Source organism: Rattus norvegicus, chromosome 1 (assembly GCF_021556685.1).
Source record: "Rattus norvegicus strain SHRSP/BbbUtx chromosome 1, alternate assembly SHRSP_T2T, whole genome shotgun sequence".
NCBI lineage: Eukaryota > Metazoa > Chordata > Mammalia > Rodentia > Muridae > Rattus > Rattus norvegicus.
Genome location: NC_141534.1, coordinates 94,450,067 through 94,477,018, shown reverse-complemented (window position 1 = coordinate 94,477,018; position 26,952 = coordinate 94,450,067). Strand labels below are relative to the sequence as shown.

General features: G+C 44.0%; 2 long non-coding RNA genes and 1 pseudogene across 8 annotated transcripts; 2 read left to right on the top strand and 1 right to left on the bottom strand.

Annotated features, from left to right (window-relative positions):
* Window positions 1-1,719: 1,719 nt before the first annotated feature.
* On the bottom strand, window positions 1,720-9,247 carry LOC102549611 (uncharacterized). Of its 4 annotated transcripts, XR_015650277.1 has the most exons (4): window positions 9,114-9,247; window positions 6,174-6,263; window positions 4,361-4,512; window positions 1,720-2,381 (listed from the first exon to the last, which is right to left on the bottom strand). It is a non-coding gene; the product is annotated as an uncharacterized LOC102549611 (long non-coding RNA). The 4 variants fall into 4 exon arrangements; XR_015650276.1 differs by lacking the exon at window positions 9,114-9,247 and having other exon boundaries at window positions 6,174-6,486; XR_015650275.1 differs by lacking the exon at window positions 1,720-2,381 and having other exon boundaries at window positions 4,065-4,512.
* Zfp780b-ps1 (zinc finger protein 780B, pseudogene 1) lies at window positions 6,052-26,952 on the top strand (annotated as a pseudogene). 2 transcript variants are annotated; one of them, XR_015650272.1, is made up of 5 exons: window positions 6,052-6,405; window positions 10,982-11,034; window positions 11,847-11,973; window positions 13,870-13,968; window positions 23,717-26,952. The product of XR_015650272.1 is annotated as a zinc finger protein 780B, pseudogene 1, transcript variant X2 (transcript). The 2 variants fall into 2 exon arrangements; XR_015650271.1 differs by lacking the exon at window positions 6,052-6,405 and adding an exon at window positions 6,523-6,610.
* On the top strand, window positions 13,974-17,451 carry LOC148007295 (uncharacterized). 2 transcript variants are annotated; one of them, XR_015650278.1, is made up of 2 exons: window positions 13,974-15,766; window positions 16,792-17,451. It is a non-coding gene; the product is annotated as an uncharacterized LOC148007295 (long non-coding RNA). The 2 variants fall into 2 exon arrangements; XR_015650279.1 differs by having other exon boundaries at window positions 14,023-15,562.

Here is a 26,952-nt window from a genome sequence, read left to right as displayed (position 1 = left end):
GCAACAATAAGTTTGCCAAGATCTTGGCATCTAGACTGTCCTCTTCAGGAGGGAAATATTCAGCTTCTAGGGATTGGAACTTTATCTGAGGTAAAACGAGTGCAAGATGGGGCAAATGTACAGGGCCAGAAAGACAAATAGGAAAGGTAAAGTCACATGTGGCTAAGAGAGTCATGAATTTATGGGGACATGATTTGTTGCAGCAGTGGAAAATACAGATTACCATTCTTCCAATCTCAGAAACAAACCATAAAATAATGCTTCTGAGAAAAAAAGGTACTATCAAGAACAGTCATAGACTGGTTGTCCACACACAGGGCATGACAAGCGTGGTCTTCCAAAGGCACCTCCACATCTGTCACCCTCCTTTAAAAAAATCTGAGGGAAAGGAGGTCCAGTGACTGGCCCAACTTGGATCCATCTCAAGGGGAGGCTCCAAGGCTTGACACTATTACTGATGCTATGTTGTGCTTACAATCAGGAGCCAAGCATGGCTGTCCTCTGAGAGACCCAACAAGCAGCTGACTGAGACAGAAAAAGATACTTAACACTCAACCAATGGACTGAAGTCGGCCCCTGTGGTTAAACTAGGGAAAGGCTGGAAAAAGTCAAAGGGGGCAACCCCATAGGAAGACCAGCAGTCTCAACCAACCTGGACCCCCAAGATCTCTCAAACACTGAACTAACCAGGCAGCATACACTAGCTGGTCTAAGGCCCCTGACACATATATAGCAGAGGACTGGTCTCCCCTGGTCTGGCCTCAGGGGAGAAGATGTACCTAACCCTGGAGAGGCTTGAGGTTCCAAGGAGTGGGGAGGCCTGGCAAGGGTGGCATCCTCTTGGAGACAGGGGGAGGAGGAATGGGATGAGGAATTGCGGGAGGGTGGGCCAGGAGGGGGGTAATGACTGGACTGTAAAAAAAAATAAAAGTAATAAAAAAATCTGTATTCTTACTTGAAAATATTTTTTTTGTATGTGGGTCTCTGCACCCATGTGTCATTTCCAGAAGATGACATTCTATCTCCTGGAGTTTAAGTTACTGGCAGTTGTGAGCCATTCAATATGAGTGCTAGGAGCTAAGCTGGGGTCCTCTGTAAGAGCAGTGACCACTCTTAAATGCTGAGCCATGTCCCCACACCTTTTCCTTTCTGTCTTTCTAGACAGGTATTACTTTGTAGTTTAGACTAGCCTTGAACTCCTGGACCTCCTGCCTCCATATGTCCTGCTCTGGCATGCTGGTTCTGCAAGGATTCCCATCCTCAGATAGTGTGCTTTTTCACCACGCATCAGTATGTATTTACAGAGAATATTTACATAACTTAGTGCATGAACTCTCATATATCTTGCCAACTTTTAATAGGTTTCTTCATGTTTCCGTATACTTTTACTATTATTACTACTGTTTTTATTATTATTTGAAGTTTTTAGTGACAGTCTACTTAGCCCAGGCTAGCCTCTAATTCTCAATTCTTTCTTCTCTGAGTGCTGAGATTATAGGTGGGTTCGTATCTTCACAACTGGCCCCCCTCCTTTTAAAAGCAGGTCTCTCTCTCTCTCTCTCTCTCTCTCTCTCTCTCTCTCTCTCTCTTCCTGTCTCTGTCTCTATCCATTGTGTGTACCTGTGTCTCAACCCATATGTGGCTATCAGAGTACAACTTCCTGGGTTGTACTTTTTCCTCCTCCATGTGGTGCCAGGAATGGAATTCAGGCTGTCAGGCTTGGCTGCAAGCACCTTTATTTGCTGAGCCATCTCACTGCCCAGTTTCTGTTGTTTTAATATCTGGCAGAGCTACCTTGTTTGCTGTTTTTTCATTTGTCTTCATTTTTCCATGATTTGTCATTGAATTTACAAAGGAACTTTACGGCAGGGTTGTCTCGTTCTTGGTAAAACAAAAATCACCAAAACCGTGCTCATCCCCCTTCTCCCCCCTTTCTCCATTACTAGGGTTAGGGAACCTTTGATCATCTCCTCCTCTCCCTCCCCCAGCTGTCTTCACTTTGTTCCTCCTTCTGTTCGACTCCTCCATTCTTTCTCCTTGCTGATATCGGTACAGGGATGGAGATGTGTTTGTGGACAATTCTGGGAGAAAACAGAAGATAAGCTTGCATCCGACATTGGCCATGGAATTCTGAAGTCCAAATGTCTCCATGCTCTGAAGAATTCCTGCTCAAGGAATCTAAAGGATGTCTAACACAAGATGGTTGGTTATTTTCTCTGATGGCCTTAATCCTTGTCTTCTAAAAAGAGGGTCTGTGTGAAGGAGGCCAATGGAAGGATTCCCAGGATCCCTATTCCAGTCAGAGTGTGGATGGCCACACCCACCGTCACCTCCTCAGACACCGTCCCTCAGTGACTGGGGTCTGTAACCAGTTACAGCATCTGTAGACAAACCAAACAGACATGAGAGTTTCTCTACACTGTATGAAATAGAATTGTCACTCATTTCTTCTTTATAACTAAACTCCTTAAAGATAGTTTTATGTGTGTACTGTGTTTTGCGTGCTTATATTCCTGTACACCAGCATGCCTTGTGCCTACAGAGGCCAGAAGAGGTTTTGATTTCCTGGACTAAAGCTTAAGTTGTTTCTGAGCCATCATGTGGTTTCTGGGAATTGAATCAGGATCTTCTAAAAAGAACAGCCAGTGCCCTTAACGGCTAATGCATCTCTCTAGCTCCCTAAATATCTTGAGTTTTTAAACCAGCTGTTCCTCAGCGAAAAATACATGTCGAGTGTGTGTGTGTGTGTGTGTGTGTGTGTGTGTGTGTGTGTGTGTGTGTGTGTGCAGACAGAGGTCAGAACAGGTCAGTCAGATCTCCTAGAGCTGGAGTTACAGACAATTGGGAGCCACCTGATGTGGGTGCTGGGGACTGAACTCGGGTCCACTGGAAGAGCAATAAATGCTCATAATCCTTGAAACATTTGTCCAGTGTCTGAAACTTAATTTTATTGTACAGTTGGAGAAATTTCTCAGCGGTTAGAGCACCTGACACTCACATACTCTATCTCTGCATGGGATTAGATGTCCACTTTTGGCCTCCAAAGCAGACATGAGACATAAACTCACACACAAAACACAACACCCATGGACATGTGTGCACGCACACACAAATACACACACACACACACACACACACACACACACACACACACACACACACACACACACAAAGATCCACACAGGATGGTAGGATGGAAATCTGTCTCTACTGTGGAGAGGTGTGGCTCCCTCACATGAAATAGATTTAGAAGAGGTGAGTGTGAAGACAGGGAGACGGACGGGAAAGGTGGGATTCTCGACACTTGGCTACGACCTCTCTTCTTGACCTTGAGGTTCCATCAAGCCATAGTCTGGTATAAATGACTTCATTTTGGTCTGACAACCTTCACATCTGTTATTTTTATCCCATGGCGAATATGGTGCTTTGAATATGCTTGTTCTGGGGAGTGGCACTATTTGCAGTTGCAGCCTTGTTAGAGTAGGAGTGTGGGTTTGGGCTTTAAGACTCTTGTCCTAGCTGCCTGAAAGCCAGTGTTCTCCTGTCTGCCTTTGAGTGAAGATGTAGAACTCTCAGCTCCTCCATCACCATGCTTGCCTTGATGATAATGGACTGAACCTCGGAATCTGTAAGCCAGCCCCAATTAAATGTGTTTTAGAAGAGTTGCCTTGGTCATGGTGTCTGTTCACAGCAGTAAAACACTAAGACAGTGAGTAACAAAAATTATATCCCATAACTCCAACTGTTGGTATCAGGAACCGCTGCCTCCAGCAGTGATGTCACCTCATCACCTGAGCATCCGTTGCCATGGCAACGGCCATGCATTCCCAGCATACATTTGGTTCAGCTCCCACCTTCACCTGGGAGCAGTTACATCAGAGTTCAAATAAAAGGCAGACCCTTTCTGCTCCCCTTTTTCTTCTCTTTTTCTCTCTTCTCTTTCTCTCTCTTCTCCTTCTCTTGCTCCAAGCCCCTTATCTCTGTCGTCCCAGTAAACCTCCTCCACATGGCCTGGTATGGTTTGTCTTGGCACGAGCCACAATTTTTGTCCCAACACAACATTATACAGTTCCAGTTATTTATTGCTATTTATTACAATTACCGTTAGTTATTACTTATACACTTTCAAGTTTCTAGTATCTTAGCAAACGCGTTTGTGATATTGTCAGCTTGGCAGGGCCTAGAATTCCCTGGCAGAGGAGCCTCTAGCCTTGACTATGAGGATCATTTAGATGGGTCAGCCTCTGGATGCATCAGTAAGGAATGATCTGTGTGAGGTTAAGTGAGGTGAGAAGACACGCCTTGAAAGCGGGATCCGTGACTAGACAATTAGGAGAAAGCTAGGTGAAGAGAAAATGACCTTGTCACTCTCCCCTTGATACTTCAGACCGTGTGACCATCAGCCCCAGGCTCCTCCCCCCATGACCTCTTCTTGCAGTGACGGGCTGAACACTAAACCCAAGAGCAGCGACAAACATTTCTTCCCTTCCATTGCTTCCTCAGCCATTTGTCCTAGGAATAGGAAAACGCATACATTATCATACTGCCATCTGTCCTTGATTTTTAAATTTAATTCCATTTGTTAAACATCATGTACATGACTTAAATTCACTTACATTTATTGAGACATGGTTTATAGTCCAGAATATGTAGCTTATGTTAACAAGCATTCCCTGTGCATGTAAAAATTCTCGAAGGGGCTTGCAACCCCATAAGAACAACAATACCAACCAACCAGAGTTTCCAGGGACTAAATACACCACTACCCGAAGACTATACATGGACGGACCCAGGGCTCCAACTGTATAGGTAGCAGAGAATAGCCTTGTTGGGACACAAGTGGAAGGGAAAGCCCTTAGTCCTGACAAGGTTGGACCCCCAGTACAGAGGAATGTGAGGGGGAGTAAGGGGGGTATATGGGAGAAAACTCGTATGGGGGAGGGGGAGGGGATAGGGGGGCTTATGGACAGGAAACCGGGAAAGGGAATAACATTTGAAATGTAAATAAAGAAATATATTTAATAAGAAAAATTTAGAAACAAAATAAAAGGAAGTAGATGCTGATAACCGTATATATCAACATAAAAATAATTTTATTTTATTTGGGAAGTGTTGCATAAAACTGAGACCAAGTAGGTCGTGTCAACATTAATAAAAACAGAAATTAAACATCTTAAAGACAACCCAGGAACAAGCAGAAGACTGCGATATGGAAGATGTACAACAGGGTGTACGACAGAGCATAAGCTAATTTAGGGAGGTCAAGAAAGGCAGGGGTTTGTAAACATAAAACGGGGGTCAAAGAAGTTGTCTTGAAACAGGTTGCCTCCAATATCCAATAACAAAAGACATCAGGCTACAGATGAAGAGAAACTTAACCAGCAGATGTACTCACAAAAGTGTTTTTTTGTGTGTGTAGAGTTGAAGTGGGCCTTCTACACAAGTATGGTCTTCAAAGGTGACTAGGAGCCATTTTGGCCATATGTGTGTAAATGAAAGCTATAACTTCAAGGCGTCTGGATTCCATTAAAGTTTGACTGTCTCCATTTTGATATTATCCAATTTGACCACGCACTGTTGCTTTTCTCTGTCTGTTCTGCTAATTTCTGAGACTGAAAACATTTCAATGTGATGGTGGATTTGGCTGTAATCCTTTTTACCACCTTATTGCTTACCAGGTTTTCCCTGCTTCGAGACTTAATGCTGTGCTATCAGTATTTTTAGTTTATTTTAGTCTTTAGGGAGGGTTTCACTATGTATTACTAGCTGGCTTCAATCTCATAGACAGGCAGCGGGCTGTGCCTCCCTATTGCTGGGATTAAAAGGCCTGTCTTACCACGGCCAGCCATGTTTATTTTGGTCTTCATTATCCTGAGGATGGTCACTTTTAATCTTCTAATTATTGAACTTTAACATATTTTCTGTAGTTAATATTTGGTTGGGTCTGCCTTGTTTTCAAATACTCTTCGTGAGGTAAATTACTGTTTAACAGACAGACCTCTATGATGCATACGGATGTGTTCCTCACTCATGCTTTTCTATCTAGATAACAGGGACGCTGAACTCTAGGAGGGTCGAGGACATCTGGCTGTCTGAAATCGCTGATGTAAACTACCACGTTTAAAACCAACAATTCTTTAGTTCGGTCTTTTCAAATTTATCATAGTCCTTACCAAAGCACAGTGAAGTGGAATCCCGTTCAGTGGGACTCAGGCAAAGCATAATCAAGTCAGTTACATCACGATCTGATCTTACTTCCTGTTCTGCTTGTCGGTCCGCGCCACGGGAGAGAAAAAAAAAAATCAGTGGCGTGCAGAACCGGAAGTACCTTCGGAGCACCGCCAGGAGCTTTTAAGGCTGTGCGTTTTTGGAAAAATCCCTGAAACTATCCGGCGCAGCAACCAGGTGGGTTGGTCCAAGTAGTATAACCGGATCTCCCTGAACCTCAGAGTATGGTACTTTCCGGAGTTCCGCCGCGAGGACTGTATTTCCCAGGGTTCACCGCGCCGGAAGTAACGGATCGAATTCCGGTGTCGTGCAAACCTACAGTCCAAAGTCCGATTTTTTTCGTAGGTGGAGGAAATCGCTCTTTGGCCTTCGTCCCCACAGAGTAAGGCCGGAGCCATCAGGCTGGGTGTGGGTGGATGTTGATATTTGTGTGAGTGTGCAGGGACCGTGATGTTTGTGCATCTGTGTGTTTGTCTGTGTGTATACACATCTTGAGCTCTCTGCATTACCTGTGTCACTGTGCTTTCTCTCCGGGACACAGGGGCTGAAGCAAGGAAAGGTCAGGTGCTGAATCTGAAGGGAAACTTCCTCTGAGATGCAGACTTGAGCTTGGGACAAGCATTTGAGGCCGAGAAGTGCCTTCGAGGGTCGCCTCTGTGTGTGTGTGTGTGTGTGTGTGTGTGTGTGTGTGTGTGTGTGTGTGTGTGGTGGGGAGCTACTTGTTAAGTTCCCTAAGTTTCCTAGAGCTCTAGCCACGTGAGTGTTGTGAGAAGTGATGGGAAGTGCTCACTGACGATGCTCTCAGATATAGTCTGGGATTTCATGCTTCCTCAGGCTCCCTGACTCGGCCATTATTCCAAAGGAGAGCTGGAGAAGCCTGAGATCATTTTTGCCACCCAGCAAAGCCTCAAGGGCGAGTTTGCGCTTTCTCAGTTGGAGAAATGAGGCGTTAGTTTTAGATAATAGGATCGTCAGTAAATGAAGGAGTAACAGACTGATAGCTCCAACTTTGTGGCCCTTACACTGTTCCTTCCCCTCCCATTTAGTATTCTCATTATTGTTTCAGTGATCCTTGACATCCTCCAATAAATAAGACCTTTCCCCCTAGACTTTATAAATAGGAATCTCCAGAGGTTAACTTAGGAATCTCAGACTCTGACTTGCTAAATCATTTCCTATCCGTGGCATCACCTAGCAGATGGACTTTGTTCTTTATAGACCTTCCGTTCAAAGCAGGTGGACTTCGGGGTGCTGGTGTTGCTTGTATTTAATGCTAAATACTGGCTCCAAAGATCTGGTTACCCCCGCCCCTCACCACGAGCAGATCCTCATATACCAAGTGATGCTATGTGAACTTTGCTCCCCAATTTAAAACCAGTGTTTAAATAAAACTGACCACAGTCAGTCACTGAGAGAAATAGAGAGAGGTAGAGTTTGAGCAGCTGGGCTGTGGGTATCATGTAGGCCCCAAGGGAGGAGAGAAGACAGAAGGAACAGAGGGGAGGAACAGACTACAGAACAGGAGGTCTCCAAGAGTTGAACCAACAGCTCCTGCCAGAGTGTTATGCCTTTCCAGGATCCCAGACTGCTGGAGCAGAAGTAGCCCAGAGAGTTTGAAACACGAGTATTTGGGGAGCACAGTTGAGCCAGTAGTCAAAAGTGTCGTTTGGAGATATAGGTTAGGATAGTCCCCTAGTAATTGCACAGAGCCCAATAAATAAATATCATAATTCGAGTCTCTTTTACTTAAGGTTAAGCGGGGACATATTTAATAGGTATTCCACACAGGGGAAAAATGTAGGTAGTAGACAAATTTTGTTCACTTGTGAGACTTCCAGGAGCAGGAAAGTGGTAGTGCTAAATTTGGCATCTTTGAGAGCCAGTAATTTTCAGTGTGTGTGTGCGTGCGTGTGTGTAATGAGTAACATTGGCCAGAGCCAGGTGAGCAATGCTGTGGTTGGACGTGGACATGTGGGTCTGTGGTATCCGGGTTGGAGTCTTGGTTCTGTCCCCTGTGTCTCTCTAGTTCTGTCATGGACCTTAGAATGCCTGTGGTGAAGCCTGTGGGTGCAGTGACACCGTACACTAAGGGCCTGGTTAGCTTTAGTTGTTGCTCTGTGAGGCCATTTTGGGTTCCTTCTCAGTGCTCTGCAGGACAGGGGAGCGTGGGAAATAAAGCGATTACTGGTTGGATATTTAAGAAAGGGACCGAAAAAGAAAAGCTAGGCTTTGTGGTGTACATTTTAATCTCAGCACCTGGGAGGTAGAAGCAGGAGGATTATTATGAGTTCAGGGTCAGCTTGGTCCACATAACAAGGTCCAGACTAGCGGGACCGCACAGTGAGGCCTTGTCTGAAGAACAACAAGGAAAAGAAGGTGTACGTACTGATGTAAAGCAGAACCTGTTCAGTTTTCAGATGATGTTTTTGTATCGCGTATAGTATGATAATTTGGAGGTTTCATGTGCACCGGAATGACTAAATCTCTCAGCATTGTTGTAATGAGCAAGCTTACTGTCTATGCCCTTAGTCTTTTAAACTGTTGATCACAATCGCCATGTTTCATGATGTATCTCTGAACTTCAGTTGTGTGGCTGAAATTTCCCAGTCTTTGACGAGCTTCTTCCCACTCGCTTCCTCATGGGTCTACATCTCCCACTGTCAACCACGGCCTCCGCCACTCAAACCAATTAACCAGCATCTTACCGTTCCTAGGAGAAACCAGTTTCAGATCCTACATGAGTAAGATTGTGGATATCTGTCTTTTTGTTCAAAGATGAACTATTTTTCTTGAAGCATATGTGTCTTAGGGTTTTACTACTCTGGACAGACACCATGACCAAGGCATTTCTTATAAAGGACAACATTTAACTGGGGCTGGCTTACAGGCTCAGCGGTTCAGTCCAGTATCATAAGCGGGGAGCATGGCAGCATCCAGGCAGGCACGGTGCAGGAGGAGCTGAGTTCTACATTTTCATCTGAAGGCTGCTAGCAGAAGACTGGCGTCCAGGCAGCTAGGGTGAGGGTCTTATGCCCACAACACAGTGACGCGCCTACTCCTACAATGCCACACCTCCTCATAATGCCACTCCCTGGCCTAAGCATATAGAAACCATCACAATATGTGTGGGGTTGTATGTCCATGAGCACAGGTTACCTCAGGGGCCTGAGGAATAGGATCCACGGGAGCTGGAGTTGCAGGCGCTGTGAGCTCTCAGGGGAATGAGCTGTGTCCTCTGGAAAAGCCATAGCAGCTCTCAGCCCCTGAGCCATGCCCCAGCCCCAGCGTTTGTCTTTCTCTTTACCTTATTGCACTTGTTGTTCTCCGTGTGCATCCATAGTGTAGTAAGTGCTTCACTGTGTGTGGACCTCATTCTCCATGTGCTTTGTCCGTTCGTCTGTTGGTGGGGTCACATGTCACAGCTGTGGGAATGATGCTGGAAGGAAGGCGGGAGTGGAAATATCTCCTGGAAGTGTGTACAGTGTATAAATATTATAAATATCGTAGAATGCACAAATGTGTGTGGTGGAGATGGCTCAGGGGGTGCAGTGCACACAAGCATGGAGCTGCGCAGTGCCAGATGCTGCAGTGCACGTCTGCAGTCCCAGCCCTCCTATGGCAAGACAGGAGGGGATGAGAGAATCCCTGGCAGGCTGGCTAGCCTGGTGTATGCAGAGGCAGGAGGGAAGGAAGGATAAAGATTGAAGGAAAATTTGTTAGTAAATTTTCTGGGGATATAAGAATGTAAATTTCATAAGATTATCAGATATGTGGTTGAGAGGAAGAAGAAGGAAGGAGCATTAGGAGTTCAAGGCCAGCCTGGCATACAGGAGACTCTGTCTCAAAAACAGATGAACAATCCCACAGTGTTCTGAACCAAGACTTAGACCTGTCGGCTACAGCACCGGATCCCCGTTGGGTGATGGCTGCTCCCTGGTGCAGCATCTCAGGGAGTCTGAGGGTTGTGTGTGCTGCTCAGAGCTTGTGAGTAGAGGTCAGTGCTGCTGAGGCTGAGAAACCCAGTTCTAGGATCAAAAGGCCTAGGATACCCCGAATGAAATTTAAATTATTTTGTGTAAAATCTCCCATCATGTGGAAAGAGGGAAACAGATCATACTCACCTCCTATGACAGGATATTTTATAGCTAATTATCTTCATAAAGGATCATGGCTAAATTGATACAGTGTAAGCCAGATTCATAGATGAGGGAAGGCACTCAGGAAAGTGTTGCATGGTGCACAGCCCTATTTACTGAACGTGGGTATAGGATGCTGGCCCTGCCTGAGCCTTGCAGCTGCAGCCCCTCCAGCCCTGCTGTGCTTGAGCCCTGAGTGTTCAAAGGAGGCGCCATTTGGATGCTGTAAGCCCCTGCCAGCCTTGATAGGTGGGGTTCTAGTAGGAAGATCTGCTCACAGGAGGAGCAGCAGCCCAGGGGCAGGGCTGGCTGGATCTCAGGGTGGAAGATGGGGTCCCTTCTGCTGGCATCTCCTGGAGGAAGTCCAGGGCAGACATGTGAATGCCCTGCACTCCCACACTGACCCTCTGTAATGGGTTGTCTGGGTTAGGAGAGGGTGGGCTTTGTGTAGACTCCTGTGTGCTGCTAATCTGTGTGTGGGAGGCTGTGAGCGGTGGGAGGGGAGAGAGTAAGTGGGGATGCTTGAGGAATAAATGTAGTTGTTGAGTCACAGTGACAGAAGTCAGCCTGGGAACATCAAGTCACAATCCAATGACAGGCTTTCTTTTTGTCCCCAGGGGAAGAAGCCTGAAGAAGAATGGCCAGCTCCAGTTCTCAACACATGGCCTGTGTAAGTTGGTGTTTTTCTCCTTGACACAGGGGGACTTCAGCTTAGGTGACTCGTTCCCATCTTTACCTCTTGAAGCTTCCCAAGGATCTGGAGTCCCCCAGCCCAGTCTGTCCCTTTACAGTGAGGGTTGGCAGGTCTGAGCACTTCCTGTGGGTTCCTCTTCCCAGCTGGCACTGGGGTTGTCTTTGAGTGCATTCCTCCAGGTGCTCTCTGCTTGGTCTGTGCTCAGGGAGGACTGTCCCTGCAGTGGAGGCGTCAGTCCCACAGGGAAACAGGGGCTTTGAGGGCCTCAGAGCTTTGAGGTGGTGGCCTCATTTGACTGCCCTGGGAAACCTGATTGACATCTGTGGTGTTGTCAGGCTGATGACCCAGTGCATGAGAGTGAGTGTCCCCTGCATATGAGTGTTGAGGTGACCTGCTTGAGGAGGCTTTAGGAGAGCTCTCAGTGATCAAATGGAAGGGTCACATAGTTTATGCACTCTTACATAGTATATAAAAATCATTCTCACAAAAATAAGTTTTTATATCATCTGATATCATAATAAATTCAAAGGCCCACAGCATTCCTTATGTAATTCACCCTGACCCCAGGTGACATTTCTCTTTTGTGGGGGGTAATCTGAGGATGTGGATGGAGTGGGAGGCACATTATTGGATATGTAGGGAGGGCACAGTCATGGTTTATGGGAGCTCGTGCAGTTAGGGGCCTTGAGCATTTCCTTATGGCTGCCTCCCTCGCCTGAGTCCTTTCCCTTCTGTTTTTCCATCCTGAAAGCTTCTCCAGTTTCACTCTACTGTGTTTGCTCTTTCAGGGTTCAGTGACATTTAGGGATGTGGCTGTTGACTTCTCTCAGGAGGAGTGGGCCTGCCTGGATGCTACTCAGAAGGTCCTATACAGGGACGCGATGTTGGAGACCTACAGCCACCTCGTCACAGTGGGTAAGGCCTGTGCCCCATGAATGGGTGATGTGTCACATACACTGTGTGCTCTCCTCACTCTGAATTAAAAGACAGCCCCATGTTCCCAGTGGTAACTGAAGCTGGGATGGTGGCTGATTCCTGTCACTGCGTCACTGAGAAGACTGGGGCAGGAAGGTTGCTGAGTACAACATCACCCTCAGACACAAACTGAGTTTCAGGGTAGCTTAGTTTATAGGGTGAGGACAAACACATAAATAAATAAAGAGATAAAGCCATCAATAGAATCTTGGCCTAGAGCGATAGCTTGGTGGTTAAGAGAACCAGCTGTTCTTGCAGAGGATCCAGGTTCAACTCCCAGCAGCACAGAAGGCTCACAACCACGTGTAACTCCAGGAATCTGATGGCTTCTGGCCTCCATGGGCACCATGCAGACAGATCCTCACATACACAAAAAATAATTTTTTATCAATAGAATTTTAAAAGACGGGAGCTGAGTTCCTTCTTCCCAAAGAAAGAATGAGGTTTGTTGGATTGAAAAATGGGAGCTGCGTGAAGCGCCTGCTTGCCCACCCCTTGTTCCTCTCAGTGAGCTCTGGGGTTCAGTGAGAGACCCTGCCTCAAATGCTAAAGTGGAGAGCAGTCAGTGAAGACCCCTGACACCCTGGTCTCTGAGCTATGCATGCATGTACATGTGTGCACAGACCCTCATGAGCATATGCATACCCCCTATCATCCATACCTAAGTGAGAGAGCCGTTAGTACTTGCTTAGTAGTCCATCAATAGAGTTGACTCAAAAACAGAGCTGGACACATTCTGTTTCCTCAGCTAGCACTTCCTTTAGTGGAAGTTCTAGGATGGGAAAGTTGTTGTTGTTGTTGAGCAGATCTGAAGAATGAGGTGTACATTTTAACAAAGGCAACATAGATAACAACAATGAGAATCAATTTTATGGCCGTGGATGTACCTCAGTGGTAAACCACGCCCCCAGGCTGCTCGAGGCTCTGGGCCATTCCCAGCAGTACTAAATAAGTACACGGAAATGTAAAAATGATTTTGTATTGGTGTAGGCCAGACAGTCTTCAAAGTACTTGAGACAGTATTTAATCCTCGTATCAAATAGAAAACATTAATTCAATCATTACTACTACTGTTACTACTAATTTGTGGCCAGGTCTCATGGAGCGCAGGCAGTCTATGGGTTTGCTGTGTTGTGACTGTGTGTGCGCTGCCATGCCCGGTTTTAGATGGAAAATCGAGCATAGAATCCTACGGCCCTGCCTAAGTGAGTGGCATCAGTGATGAGCCGCAGAGACGGGGTCTACAGCACAGTACAGCCTATGGTTCACGTTCTCACTGCTCCATTACACTTTCCTCTTAGTGACAAGTGCCTGTCATTATTTAAAGGAGATTAAACCCTTTTCTGAAGCAGCTGGTTTCTTGGCCAGGTTGCTCTTTTCCTTCTCTGAAGTCTCTCCTCAGCATTCCTTTGGCTTTTAGAAGTCTTTGATCTTTTTTCTGAGACAGGGGTCTGACATTGCAGCCAAGAGGGCCTGGTTCATTCCCCCACCAGCTGGGCTAACAGGTACAAACCACTGTGCCCAGCTATATATACCTTTATAATGAATAAGTCTGTATTTTTAAAATCTGCACAGGCAGGGCATAGTGGCACACACCTTTAATCCCAGCATTTGGGAGACAGAGGCAGGCAGGTGAAGTAAAAGTTCAAGTACCACATTCCAGGCCATTCCTGGATTGTTAGAGAAACCAAGTCTCAAAAGAAAATAATAAATAAATGAATAGATAGATAGATAGCTAAATAAATAAATAAATAAATAAATAAATAAATAAATAAATGTATGTGTGTCAGTACTATGATTTCTTTCTTTCTCTCTCTCTCTTTTTTCTTTTTAAAGTGGGAAGTTGCCTTTCTAAGCCACATCTGATCACCTTACTAGAGCAGGAGAAAGAGCCCTGGATGGCTGTGAAGGAAGAAACAGACAGGCCGAGCCCAGGTGAGTAAGAGGGAGGTGAGCCTGCAGCCCTGCCAGGCACAGCGTGTGGTCAGAGGCTGCACAGAGCTGACACTGGGTTTGACAAACTTCCTTCAGAGCCCCAGGGTCTGTGGGAAACAAGGCTGAGCCCTGGGAAGGAAGTCAGAGTCGGAGCAGAAGCTGTCAGAGGGGCTTCTGTCTCATGAATCCCTTTAAGTTGTTATAATTTCTTCCTCCTACTGGAGCAGGTGTTCCTGACTACTGAACTGTTGCTAAGACAGTGTCAGCACCAGTGAAAGCTGTAACACAGGGCGGCAAACCAAGTGTTTTAATTCTGTGTTTCTTAGTCGCTCTAGACAAAGTGTGATGGCAGACCCTGTGCTTCTAACTGAAGCAATGGTAAGGTTGACAGGACAGATCCCCTGGGCTTGCTGGCAAGTCAGCCTGGTTTACTTGTCAAGCTCCAGGCAAATGAGAGACCCTGACTCAAAGACAACAGATGGGCAAACCAGGGACACATATGAGCACACGCACACACAGCACACAGCCTTCTACCTCGCTTGGCAGGGAACTGTGATAGCTCTTCTTGGTTGTCAGCTTGACCACATCTGGAATTAACTAAAACCCAAGCAGCTGGGCATGCCTGTGAGAGATTTTTGTTAATTAAATCATCTGATGTGGGAAGATCCACCTTAAATCTGGGCCACACCTTCTCATGCAGCCTGTGGAAAGGATGGGAAGGAAGCTGTGCTTTGTCTGCTTCCCCCACTCTGCTGGCAAGTCCAGTCCTCACTGGAATGAGAGCCCACTCCTTCAGGACTTCAGCAAGTCCTGAGGACCAGCTGAGAGACCCAGCCTTACCAGCCAAGGCTGAACAACTACTGGGTGGACAGCAGAGTAACATTCTGTTCTATAAACGTACCACATCTTCTTTATGTATTCCTCTCCTAAAGGACATGTAGGCTGTTTCCAATTCCTGCTATGATGAATAGAGTGCAGCAAACATCTCTGAGCAAGCGTCTCTGTGAGAAGATGACGCATCCTTGGGGTATATGCCCGAGTGCTATATATGGATCTTGAGGTAGAGCAATTCTTGCCTTACTGGGAGACCAACAGTACACAGTAGCCGTACAAGTTTGCACTCCCACCAGTAATGGAAATGTGTCCCCTTGCTCCACAGGCTTGCCAGCATGAGTAGTCCCTTGTTTTATTGATCTTAGCCATTCTGATGGCTGTAAGGTGAAAGCATTCCCCCTTTAGTCTTATAAATCTTCTTCCTCTTGTACTCATAAGCCATATATAATAAGAACAACTTGACAACTAGCAGGTGAGAATTACATTCATAATGTCTAGTCCATTTGTATTTGTCAACCTTGGAGAAAGAATTCAACTAAATATCCTATCTTGATGAGTTCAGAATTCTGTATTTAAATCATTTGCTATCATAACTAGCATTTTATCAAACTGTAAATATCTTTTCAGACTTTAAAACACTTTCTTAAATCCTAAAAAGCACAGACTTAATTGTGAGACTATAGCTCTCTGGTCTTCAACTTCATTAATGATGCAAGAAGGATAAATATTATCTGAGTAAACACGAAGTACAGAGCAAGCAGCTTCCAAAAATATAGAAACGACAGAGCCTGGTTGGCTGCCTAGACAGTCACCCAAGGTTTCTCTGTAACGAGGGAGCGCATCTTCAGCAGGAAGTAGGAATGACGTGCCTACCTTGTCCTTATGAAGTCCAGCAGTCAGCTTCTTCCGTGGCCTGCTTGTCCACAGCGTAGACAGCCTGCTGAGAGCAGATGAAGCAAAGGCAGCTCCTTTCCCAGTGGCGGGTTGCCACATAGAAACAAATCCACAGGGAAGTTTTTTTGATGCTTGTTATCTTCTTTGAAGTGGAGTGGGGGTGCTGTCAGGAGTTTACATGACTATCAAAAAAAGCCTTTTATTAATAAAACGTCTTTAAATGTCATGTTCTGTCGGTCTCTGAGGTTTTTTTTTTTTTTTTTTTGTTCTTTTTTTCGGAGCTGGGGACCGAACCCAGGGCCTTGCGCTTCCTAGGCAAGCGCTCTACCACTGAGCTAAATCCCCAACCCGGTCTCTGAGGTTTTTAAACCATCTATCTGTATTATATCTGAATACGGAAACGTTGCTTGTTTTTACCTACTTACTATCTACGAAACCTAAGAAATGTATTTCTGAAGATAACTATATCGGTTATCTTGACATGACAAGTTTGATTGATTTACTGCTCACTTGTATTTCTTAATTATCCTGAAGAGTTCACAATAGGAGTGTTCAAGGACTAGAACTTGTATTTTTAAATGAGATGCATAGGTACAATAGCTAAAAGAAAGAGTTGAAGCACATAATGTAGTATGTTGTAACAAAAGTATCATCTTAATTTTATATCAATATACAAAATCCATTCCAAATGTAAAAATATTTGCCTTGCAAATCCTGTCATTACTATATCCCCTTTTCCTTTTCTTCCATTTTCTCCCTTCTTCCCCTAACATTAGATAAAAGAGAAAGGATAGAGGAAACAAGAAGAGCTTTGTGGTTTCTTCTGGATTGAGCAATTGCTACTGATTCATATTTGGTGTTTTGCTAGTGAACTGGACTGCTAATAATAAAGATTGGAATCGCCCCCAAAGAACTATTTCTAAACAGATCCAAAAGCCCTGCTTCCTATTAACTTTTCTTTTCCCCTACCTCTGGTGGGTGGTGGGCTAGAAGGAAGGTTGAAAGCATTAAAGAACCAGAATTAAGGGGTTGGGGATTTAGCTCAGTGGTAGAGCGCTTGCCTAGTAAGCGCAAGGCCCTGGGTTCGGTCCCCAGCTCCGAAAAAAAGAAAAAGAAGAAGAAGAAAAAAAAAAAAAAAAAGAACCAGAATTAAAGTAAGTTTTGAAAAAATCTAAGGCTACACATTCAAGACACAAAAAAAGAATAAATACTTCTCACAAATAGAATGGTAAATCAAAAAAAAATTTGTACACAAAAAAGGAGGAGGAGGAAGAGAAGGAGGAGGGAAAGGAAGGAAGAAGGAGGAGGAGAAACTCAGTTCAAAGATAAAAAATATTTTCAACAAAATCATAGAAAAAAAAGTCCCCTACTCTAACGAATAAAATGCCTATTAAGGTACAAGAACCCCAGAACACCAAATAGATTGGACCACAACAGTAGGTCCCCTCAGCACGTAATAATCAAAACACTAAACATGCAGGACAAAAAATATGAAAAGCTGTAAGGGACACAGACCAAAAATAAAGGCACACATATGTGACTTCTCCTTGGAGTCTTGAAAAGTCAGAAGGGGATGGACAAATACTTTACAGACTCTGAGAGACCACAGATGGCAGCCCAGACTACTATTCCCAGCAAAGCTTTAATCAGCATAGACATTCCATGATAAAACCAAGTTCAAGCAATATGCATCTACATATCCAGCCCTAAAGAAGGCACTAGAAGGAATATTCCAACTAAAGAGATTAGCCATACCTTCACACACGCAAAAATAATCCCAGACCACCAAATCAAAAGAGGGGACACAAACACTACCATAACAAAATAAAACAAATTAACAAATCTGAACCTTTAAGCCAGCCCCAATTAAATGTTGTCCTATAAGAGTTGCCTTGGTCATGGTGTCTGTTAATGGCAGCAAAACCTTACTAAGACAGAAGTTGGTACCAGGAACTGGGGTATTGCTGTGATAATCTGACCATGCTCTTGCTTGGAAGAATGTGGATTTTTAGGACTTTGGACTGGGAAAGCAGTGGAATCCTTTAAATGGGATGTAATAGGCTATTCTGGTGGAAATATGGAATCCTGAGTTGCTGAGACTATTTGAACTATGCAGACCTAGTCAAAAAGGTTTCAGTGGAGAAGAATTTCAGTATTTGGCCTAGAAACTGTTTTTGTGGTATTTTGGTGAAGAAGGTGGCTGCTTTTACCATTGTCTGAAGAGTCTCCCTGAGGCTAAGATGAAGAGATTTCGATTAATTGCTTTGAAAAAGGAAATCTCAAAACAGCCTGGTATAAAGATTGTTGTGTGGTTACTAAAGATCACTTACAAAGAGCATTTTAATGAAAAGAAGCAAGATGAGAGAAAGGAAAAATACAAAATAAATAATTCGAGTATTAAAGGGGCACCAGGAAGTAGAATGGAGCTGAACCCTATGTTCTAGGAGATAGCAGGTTAAGGGAGTGGGACTTTGGGGCAAGATCCTACCCAGCTAAACTTAGATCCAGGCATGGTGGTACACAGTACACACCTTTAATCCCAGGAGACAAAACCAAGCAGATCTCTACTTTCAAGCCCAGCCTGGGACAATGCAATTTCCAGGTGATCAGAAGCTTAAATCCAGGTGTGATGGTACACAATTTTAATCCCAGGAGACAGAGCCATGCAGATCTGAGTTCAAGGCCAGTCTTCAGAGCAAGCTCCAGGATAGCCAAACTTAGGCAGTAAGGGAGTTGAAAAGCAGAAAACTGGTAATAGAATAGGGGGGCCATGTTCCTCCAGAAGCAGCAGAACTCAGCAGCTTTAACCTCATGGCTCTGGCTTTAGAGTCCAGAATAGAAGAGTCTACTGGGGCAACTTATCTTGGTTAGCTGGAGCTAAGAAATTATCAGTGATTAAGAAGAGACCAGTAGCACCAAGGTGAAAATGCCCGGAAATATTTTCTAAGAGCACAAAGAGGCTGTGTTCTAGAGATAACCAAGGTTGTACCTCATGCTGCAGCTGGACTTGGTAATGTATAAGAATCAGGTTTTGAAGGTATGAAGGGATCATGGAGAGCAGCTGAGGCTTGGCACTGTGAGAGGCCAGGGGAGGCCATTAGTGAAGGTACAGCTTCAGTTTCATTTGATGGCCCAGTTTTATGCAAAGAAGTTGAGACCTCCAGAAGTTGAGACTTGATACCATGACAGGAGCCAATTGAGAGGCTATTGGTGAAGCTTCATTACAGTTGAAGACCACGGTATATTGGAAATGCCAGTACCATGATCACTAAGAACAGCAGTAGCAGTGGAGTGGTGTTAATCAGAGCCTAGAGTGCTACAAGGGAAAGAGGTAGAGATGTGACCCAAGCCCTTTGGAGGAGCCCAGAAGATCATGTGTGGATCCCAGACATTGGAACAAAAAACTGTAATGTTGAAACTGCCTCAGAGACTCCAAGATGTTTGAGATGCCAAAGCTGTGGGATATCTGCTGAAGAAAGCTTCTAACAGGGAGTGGAACCAGCCCAGGAGAAAGAAGTTTGTTGCAGTCAACAAAAAAGAAAAAGGAGTTGGAGATCTGACAACCGCTTTGACATCAGACATGGAGATGCAGTTTGGAGTTCTCCCAACTGATTTCCTTTCTTGCTTTGGGATTATGGTTAAGTGAGTAGATGAATCTCAGAAGAAACTTTAAACTTTGGACCTTTAATGTTGTTGAGATTGCTATAGACTATGGAGACTTTGGAATTTGGACTAAATGTATTTTTATTATATTATGTCTAGGTATTTGTCCCGTAGACTTGGGTATTTGAACAAGCCTATAGAGGACAGGGGGTGGAATGTGGTGGTTTGAATATGCTTGGCCCAGGGAGTGCCACTATTAGTAGGTGTTGCCTTGTTGGAGGAAGTGTGTCACTCTGGGGGTTGGCAATGAGACCTACCTCCTAACCACATGGGAGCCAGTCTTCTAGTGGCCTTCAGATGAAGATGTAGAACTCTCAGCTACTCCTGTGCCATGCCTGTCTGAACTTCGCCATGCTCCCACCTTGATGATAATGGACTGAACCTCTGAACCTGTAAGGAAGCTCCAATTAAATGTTATTCTAGAAGAGCTGCCTTTGTCATGGTATCTGTTCGAAGCAGTAAAACCCTAAGACAGGGATCCATAAGAAGGAGGAAAGTAGGTATTCCACGGGATTTGCTTATTCCCCTGGGAATTGGGGCAGCTCGAGCAGATGGTCTGCTACAGAGCTGGAGATGAGACTGGGTATTGAACTTGGAGGAATGCAGGGAGAGTTGAAGATAACAGTTAGTTTGGCTGATTCATTGACCAGAGTGGTCTTTGGGTCTCCAGGGAAGGCCTGATGGAGCTGTGTGTGTGTGTGTGTGTGTGTGTGTGTGTGTGTGTGTGTGTGTGTGTGTGTGTGTGTGGTGGGGGTGTTGGGATAAAGCAGTTAATATAGAGAAGAAGGTTGGTTTACATCTGTGTGATTGACTGGAGATGGAGGCAAGGATGAAGGGGTGGCCAAGCAGGTAGTCTGTCACAGAGCTGGAATGAGACTGTGGAGTTGTAATTGGAGGAGAGGAGGCATAGGTAAAGATCTGCAGTTAGCCTACCTGTTTCCCTGGCTGGATATCTTTAATCTTAATAATTCTAAGGATTTCTGTTTTGTTTCTTCTGTCTGTCTATCTGTCTGTTTGTCTGTCTGTCTGTCTATCTATCTATCTATCTATCTATCTATCTATCTATCTATCTATCTATCTATCTATCTATCTATCAGCTTGGTTTTGTTTTCTCACACAGAGTCTCAGTGTGTAGCCTAAGTTAAACTAGAACTCATGATGCAGCTACCACTGGCTTCTTTTTTGCTGGGATTAAAACTGTGTACCACCACCACCATTACTACAGTTTTTTACCTTCTTTCTCCTTTCAAGAATTCCAAGTCCAGGCCAGTTCTCTTATAGCATAACAGATATTATGTATTTGTGTGGTTTAGCTATACATTTTTTGCAACCTACTTTAATGAGCTTTCAATCTCTACTGCCCACCACCCACCAGAGGTAGTAGAAGAGAAAAGATCCTAGAATATGAGGAAAGCAGACCTGTTTAGCCCCGTTCTTTGGGGGCAAGGTTGCTTTGGCAGCAGTTCAGTCCTGTCAAATATCAAATATGACTCAGCAGCTGTGGACAGTCCTCTTGGCAGGCAGACACCAGGCACCAACCAGCAGCAGTCGTTCAATCCTGAAGAGACTGCCAGGTGCACCTGTTGTTGTAAAAATATAAAAAATAAAATGCTGTCTTTTATCCCCGACTAGATCCGGCACCATAGTGCCCCACGATATCTGCTAGATGTCTTGCCAGAAGCACACATCTTAACTCCGTGGCATCCCACACTCTCCCAAATTTAATTCTCCACATGAAAGAACACACAACACAACAACCTTGATCCAATTAATAAGATATAATTGCCCACCTAAACACACAAAGCCGGGTACACATCCACATCCACCCCTTAAGAACACTCATAACAACCTGTAAAGGTACAGCGAGGAATCTTAACATCAGCCTCCATGTTGTCCTGGGCTACTCTCCCTTCTTCCTCTCTCTTCCTCCTTTTCCCTCAAACTTTTTTCCTGCCCATCCTTCCTTCTTGACCAATGACAGGCCTCGTTCTATACTGTACTGGCCCACACCTGTGTTTTACAAATTAAATGGGGAGAAGGTTCTGGTGAAGTCACCTGAGTCCTGAGTACGTGACTAGGCAGCCGTCCTTGGGGCAGTGGAATTAGCATCAAAATACAGATAACTCCAGAGCAACCGGCACCAACTGGCCCAAGTGGGTGGAAGGTACCGGAACTTCACTAGCAGTTCTGCAGTGAGTTTCTCTCAATGTTAAAAGTTTCTATCAATATTGGCATTACCACAAGCTGAGCTCAACAAAGCTCTGTAAAGGGAACCAATATGTGCAAGTTCTTCACAAAGAATAGTGAGGCAGAACTAACGCTCCATCTCCCACTGTCTGTGGGGTCATATTTATATTTTATCATGTGTCCTTGCATGTGTCTGCTATAGCAAAAAAATCCTTTCACCCGTGTCTGCTTCAGGAAAGCATTCCTTCACGTGTCTGCTTTAGCAGGACGTCCTGTTTACCTGTGTGCCCCAGGAAAACATCATTTGACATTACTGACTTTCCAAACAAAACAGAAGTTTTCACCTCACTGTGGCATAGTTTTTTTTTTTTCTCATGATTTGGTTCAAAAACTTTTACCAAACAATATGTATTAGGATAAAGTGGCCTGTTGTATATACCTTTGGCAGGCTTGTGCCAAGGTGTATGGCTAAAAAACTATACTGTACAACTGATCTACTGTAAGAGGTTCATAGGGGGTTGGAAGTGTAGTGTGATTTATCTTGTATTCCTGACCCTTTAAAAGGTCAATGAGTTTGTAACCATTAGAACTGCTTGACCTTCAGTGTTGGATATAAAAAAGGCCAGCAGAGCATGAGAACAAAATTTAAGCATAGTGAGAGAAGGCAGTTGGGGCAGAAGTTATTGTTAGGAGACAATTGAGTCAGGAGAAGCTGAGCTGAGCAGAGAGGCTAGAACAGATGTTATAGTTTGGAGCTGCTGACATTGGGAAAACTGGGAGAAGGGACTGTTTTTTAAGTGCATTGTTGGGGATTTGAGGGAGGTATAGTTGGGACAAATGTTTGAATGGGCTTGCCTGGAAACTTGGATGAATGGATGGGAAAGAAATTAGATTCAGGGATCTCTCTCTTCCTCCCCCTCCTTCTTTCCCCCTCTATCCTCCTTTCTCTCCTACTTAAGGTTAAGGGATGGGACCTGGTGGTTAAGGGGTCAGAAGAAAAAAGGATCCGCAGAATAGCAAAGACAAGCAAAGACAGCCTTTCAAGGGTGAAATTGAAAGGCTGTCTCAGAGTGGGAACATGAGAGAGAGAGAGAGAGAGAGAGAGAGAGAGAGAGAGAGAGAGAGAGAGAGAGAGAGAGAAACAGGGAGAAGGACACAGAAAACAAGGCAGGGATTGAGAGAAAGAAGAGAACTGGGGTTGCTGGGGCCTGTAATGGTAGACTGGTGGAAATGTCTGATTGCTAACAGTGTGTATTTCTATAGAATGCAAATAAACGTGATAGGTTATTTCAGTACAGGTCTAACCTCATTAAGGAGACAATTACAGACAGACTTTTGGTTCCTTAATGTGCTTCTTTTTCTACCACTGTTCTCCACCCTTACTCATTCCACCCTCCCAAATCACCAGCACTGGGTAGGACACAGAAAGAAGGCTTGAGTGGAAAGGGGGTGTCGATATTGTTAGACTACATCCTGCTGATTAAGGGTGTTGAATTTCTTGGGACAAGTGTGATCTTGGCCATCAGGATGTCCAACTTCTCCTCTCTCCTTGTATGACCACTTGCAAACCTCATCGACAGCAACCGGCAGCAGCCACACCCTCTCCAGATTCCAGCATTTCCCTACACTCTCAACCGTCCCCAGAATTCCAAACATCAGTCACTTGCAGAAACTATCTGCAGCTGGAAAAACCAAGCCCCTGCCAGAGTACAAGGTAAATCCTAGTCATCTGTGGACAATCTGAAGTAGCCTCATATCCCAAACCTGGGATTAAAAACATATGTTGGAGGGGGTGGAATATACCATTAATGCCAGCACAGAGGAGGCAGAGCCAGGTAACCCAGGGCTGTTGAATAAGAAAAACAACAAACAGAAAAAAAAAAAAAGACAAAAAGCAAAACAAACCATATTCCCATAACATTTCTGTGATTTTAAAGAAATCAGAATTCTCATTATAGATATGCCTTCCCATTTCTAACTGCTTCTACTGTCTTACATAAACTTTCCTTACTGCTGCTCTCTTTGCTCCTGTTCAGATATTATCTCCTTGCTCTTCTCAGATATTACATTAGAGTCTGGCCATTCATTTAATGGCTTTCATGTTACAGGAAAATGTGTGTATATGTGTTATCAGAAAATAAAGTGTTCTTGCTCTCTCCCTTTCTTTTAGAGTTGGAGACAGGTTATGATGCTGAAAATATATCTCCAGAAAATCCTATTAATAATGGAAAGTTTCTCAAACAGAGCATAAAGCAATTAAGTAGAACTTTTGACTTCAAGGACTCTAGTTCTAGTAATGGCCCCAACTATAGTACATTCCATGGACTAAAGGATTGTCAAGGAGATGCTGATCAACAGATTACTAACAAGGAAGAAATGCCTCCTTATACCTGCCAGACTCTTGCTCACAATATAGAAAGAGCATATGAATGTAAGGAGTGTGGGAAGTGCTTGGGTTGTAGGTCAACTCTCACTCAGCATCAGACTATTCATACTGGAGAGAAACCCTATGAATGTAAGGAGTGTGGGAAGGCCTTCAGACTCCCCCAACAGCTTACAAGACATCAGAAGTTTCACAGTGGTGAGAAACCTTTCAAGTGCAATGAATGTGGAAAGGCGTTTCATCTTCCTGACCTGCTCAAGTACCATAAAACCATCCATACAGGTACAAAACCATTTGAATGCAGGGAGTGTGGGAAGGCCTTCAACCGGGTCTCCAACCTTGTTGCACATAGGATTATTCATGCTGATGTGAAACCATATGAATGTAATGAGTGTGGGAAAGCCTTTAAACGTCGCTCAAACCTTGTGCAACATCAGAAAATTCATTCTGATGAGAGACCTTTTCAGTGTAAGGACTGTGGGAAAGGCTTCATTGTTCTGGCTCAGCTCACTAGGCACCAGAACATTCACACTGGAGAGAAATTGTTTGAATGTCATGAATGTGGGAAGGCCTTCAGACTTCCCCAACAGCTTACAAGACATCAGAAGTCTCACAGTGGTGAGAAACCTTTCAAGTGTAATGAATGTGGAAAGGCGTTTCATCTTCCTGACCTGCTCAAGTACCATAAAACCATCCATACAGGTACAAAACCATTTGAATGCAGGGAGTGTGGGAAGTCCTTCAACCGGGTCTCCAACCTTGTTGAACATAGGATTATTCATGCTGATGTAAAACCATATGCCTGTAATCAGTGTGGGAAAGCCTTTAAACGTCAAAAAAGCCTCATGCAACATCAGAAAATTCATTCTGGTGAAAGACCTTTTCAGTGCAAGGACTGTGGAAAGGCCTTCATTGTTCTGAGTCATCTCACTAGGCACCAAACTATTCATACTGGAGAGAAGTCATTTGAATGTAACGAATGTGGCAAGAAATTCAGAACTGCCACACACCTTGTTATGCACCAAACTATTCATACAGGTGAAAAACCCTTCGAATGTAATGTATGTGGGAAGGCCTTTCGGCTTCAGGTGTACCTTTCTGAGCATCAGAAAACTCACATTGAAGGAAAACCCTTCAAGTGTAAGCTCTGTGGGTCAGCCTTCAGACGTAAGTACCAACTTAATGAACATTACACAATTCATACTGATGAAAAACCTTATCAGTGCAAGGAATGTGGGAAATGCTTTCGTCAAAGGTCCAATTTTACTGAACATCAGAGTATTCACACTGGAAACAAACCCTTTGAGTGTAAAGAATGTGGGAAGTCCTTTAGACTTAACACACTTCTCATTCGTCATCAGAAATCTCATAGTGGTGAGAGACCTTATGAGTGTAAAGAATGTGGAAAGGCTTTTCATCTTCCCAGTGAACTTAATAACCATCAAATTGTTCATACAAGTAAGAGACCCTTTGAATGTAAGGTATGTGGGAAGTCCTTCAAGCGCGAATCCACCCTTATTCAACATGGGGCTGTTCATGCTGGTGTGAAATCATATGAGTGCAGCGAGTGTGGGAAAGCCTTTATTCACCGGTCAAGCCTGTTTCACCATCGGAAAATTCATTCTGATGAGAAACCTTTTAAGTGTCAGGAGTGTGGAAAGGCTTTCGTTGTTCTGGCATATCTCACTCGGCACCAGAGCATCCATAATGGAGAGAAATCATTTGAATGCCAGCAGTGTGGGTCAACCTTCAAATACAAATCCCAGCTCAATAAACATCAGAGAAGTCATACTGATGTGAAACTCTTTCAGTGCATGGAAGGTGGAAATGACTTTGTTCCTGGAACAAACCTTAGCATTCATCAGGGAATCCATAGTGGTGAGAATCCCTTTCAGTGTAATGAATATGGGGAAGCTTTTAAATACCATTACCAATTTCCTTGGACATTTTAGAATTCATATTGACAAGAATCCTTATGAATGTAAAAAATGTGGGATGTACTTTGTACCTGGTAGAGATGTTAAACTACATCAAAGAATTCACACTGGTGAAAAACTTAGAATTAGGAATGTGGAAGACTTTTAGTTGAATATGAAACTTGTTTTGATGTTCTAAATGTAATAAGTCTTAAGGAAAATGGAAAGGCCTACAGTAATTCTAAGCTATGTATATCAAAGAATTTCTACTGATGAGAAATTCTAGGCATATAAATAAGGTGGCAAAATGTTTAGATTTAGTTCAGCCTTCATGCACAGTGACAAATTCATATTGGTAATAAACCCTATCACTGTAAAGAATTTGCAAAGAGCTTTAATTGGAGCTTAGGACTTCTCCAAAATCAAAGAAGCTATGCAGTCAAATGTAATGAATGCAAGGTATGTGGGGACATTCATAGAATTTGCTGTTAAAGCTCATCAGAGAGTCCATATAGGTCTGAAACTCTGTGAATGTGAAGTGTCAGGAAAAGTCTTTATTGTAAGTGATGAGCTTATACAACAGGAGAAAACACATCATCTCCAGGAGGCCCATGCATGTAAGGAAGAAGGACAACCCAGTGTATGAAAATGTTACGGGACACCAGAGAACTCATATTGGGAAGACTGTAACATAAAAGAATATGGGAACTTTAATCTGCCCTGGGATATGGTCGACATCAAAATATTCATGTACTGTTGATGCCAAGAAACCCTTTGAAATGAGAATGTGGAAAGTTGGTTGTTCAGAGAAGATACTCTGTTGAAAATATCTTTTACTGTCAGAAATACAATGTAGTAATTATGTTCTTGATTTATTGTCATCTTGTTAGTTGTAGAAACATCATTCATTCATTAGTCACCAAGGGCTGTCAACTTCGGGAGAACAGTTATTGCAACTAGGTTTGTCTGAGATGCTTTCGTTGTCACCATGGCCCCTGTGATATTAGACTAGATATTTACTCTTTGCATAACTTTTTAATGGCCAGCACAGTACCAACCAAAGTCATGGCAACAGATTTATAATAGATAATAAAATCCTTGTCAGTA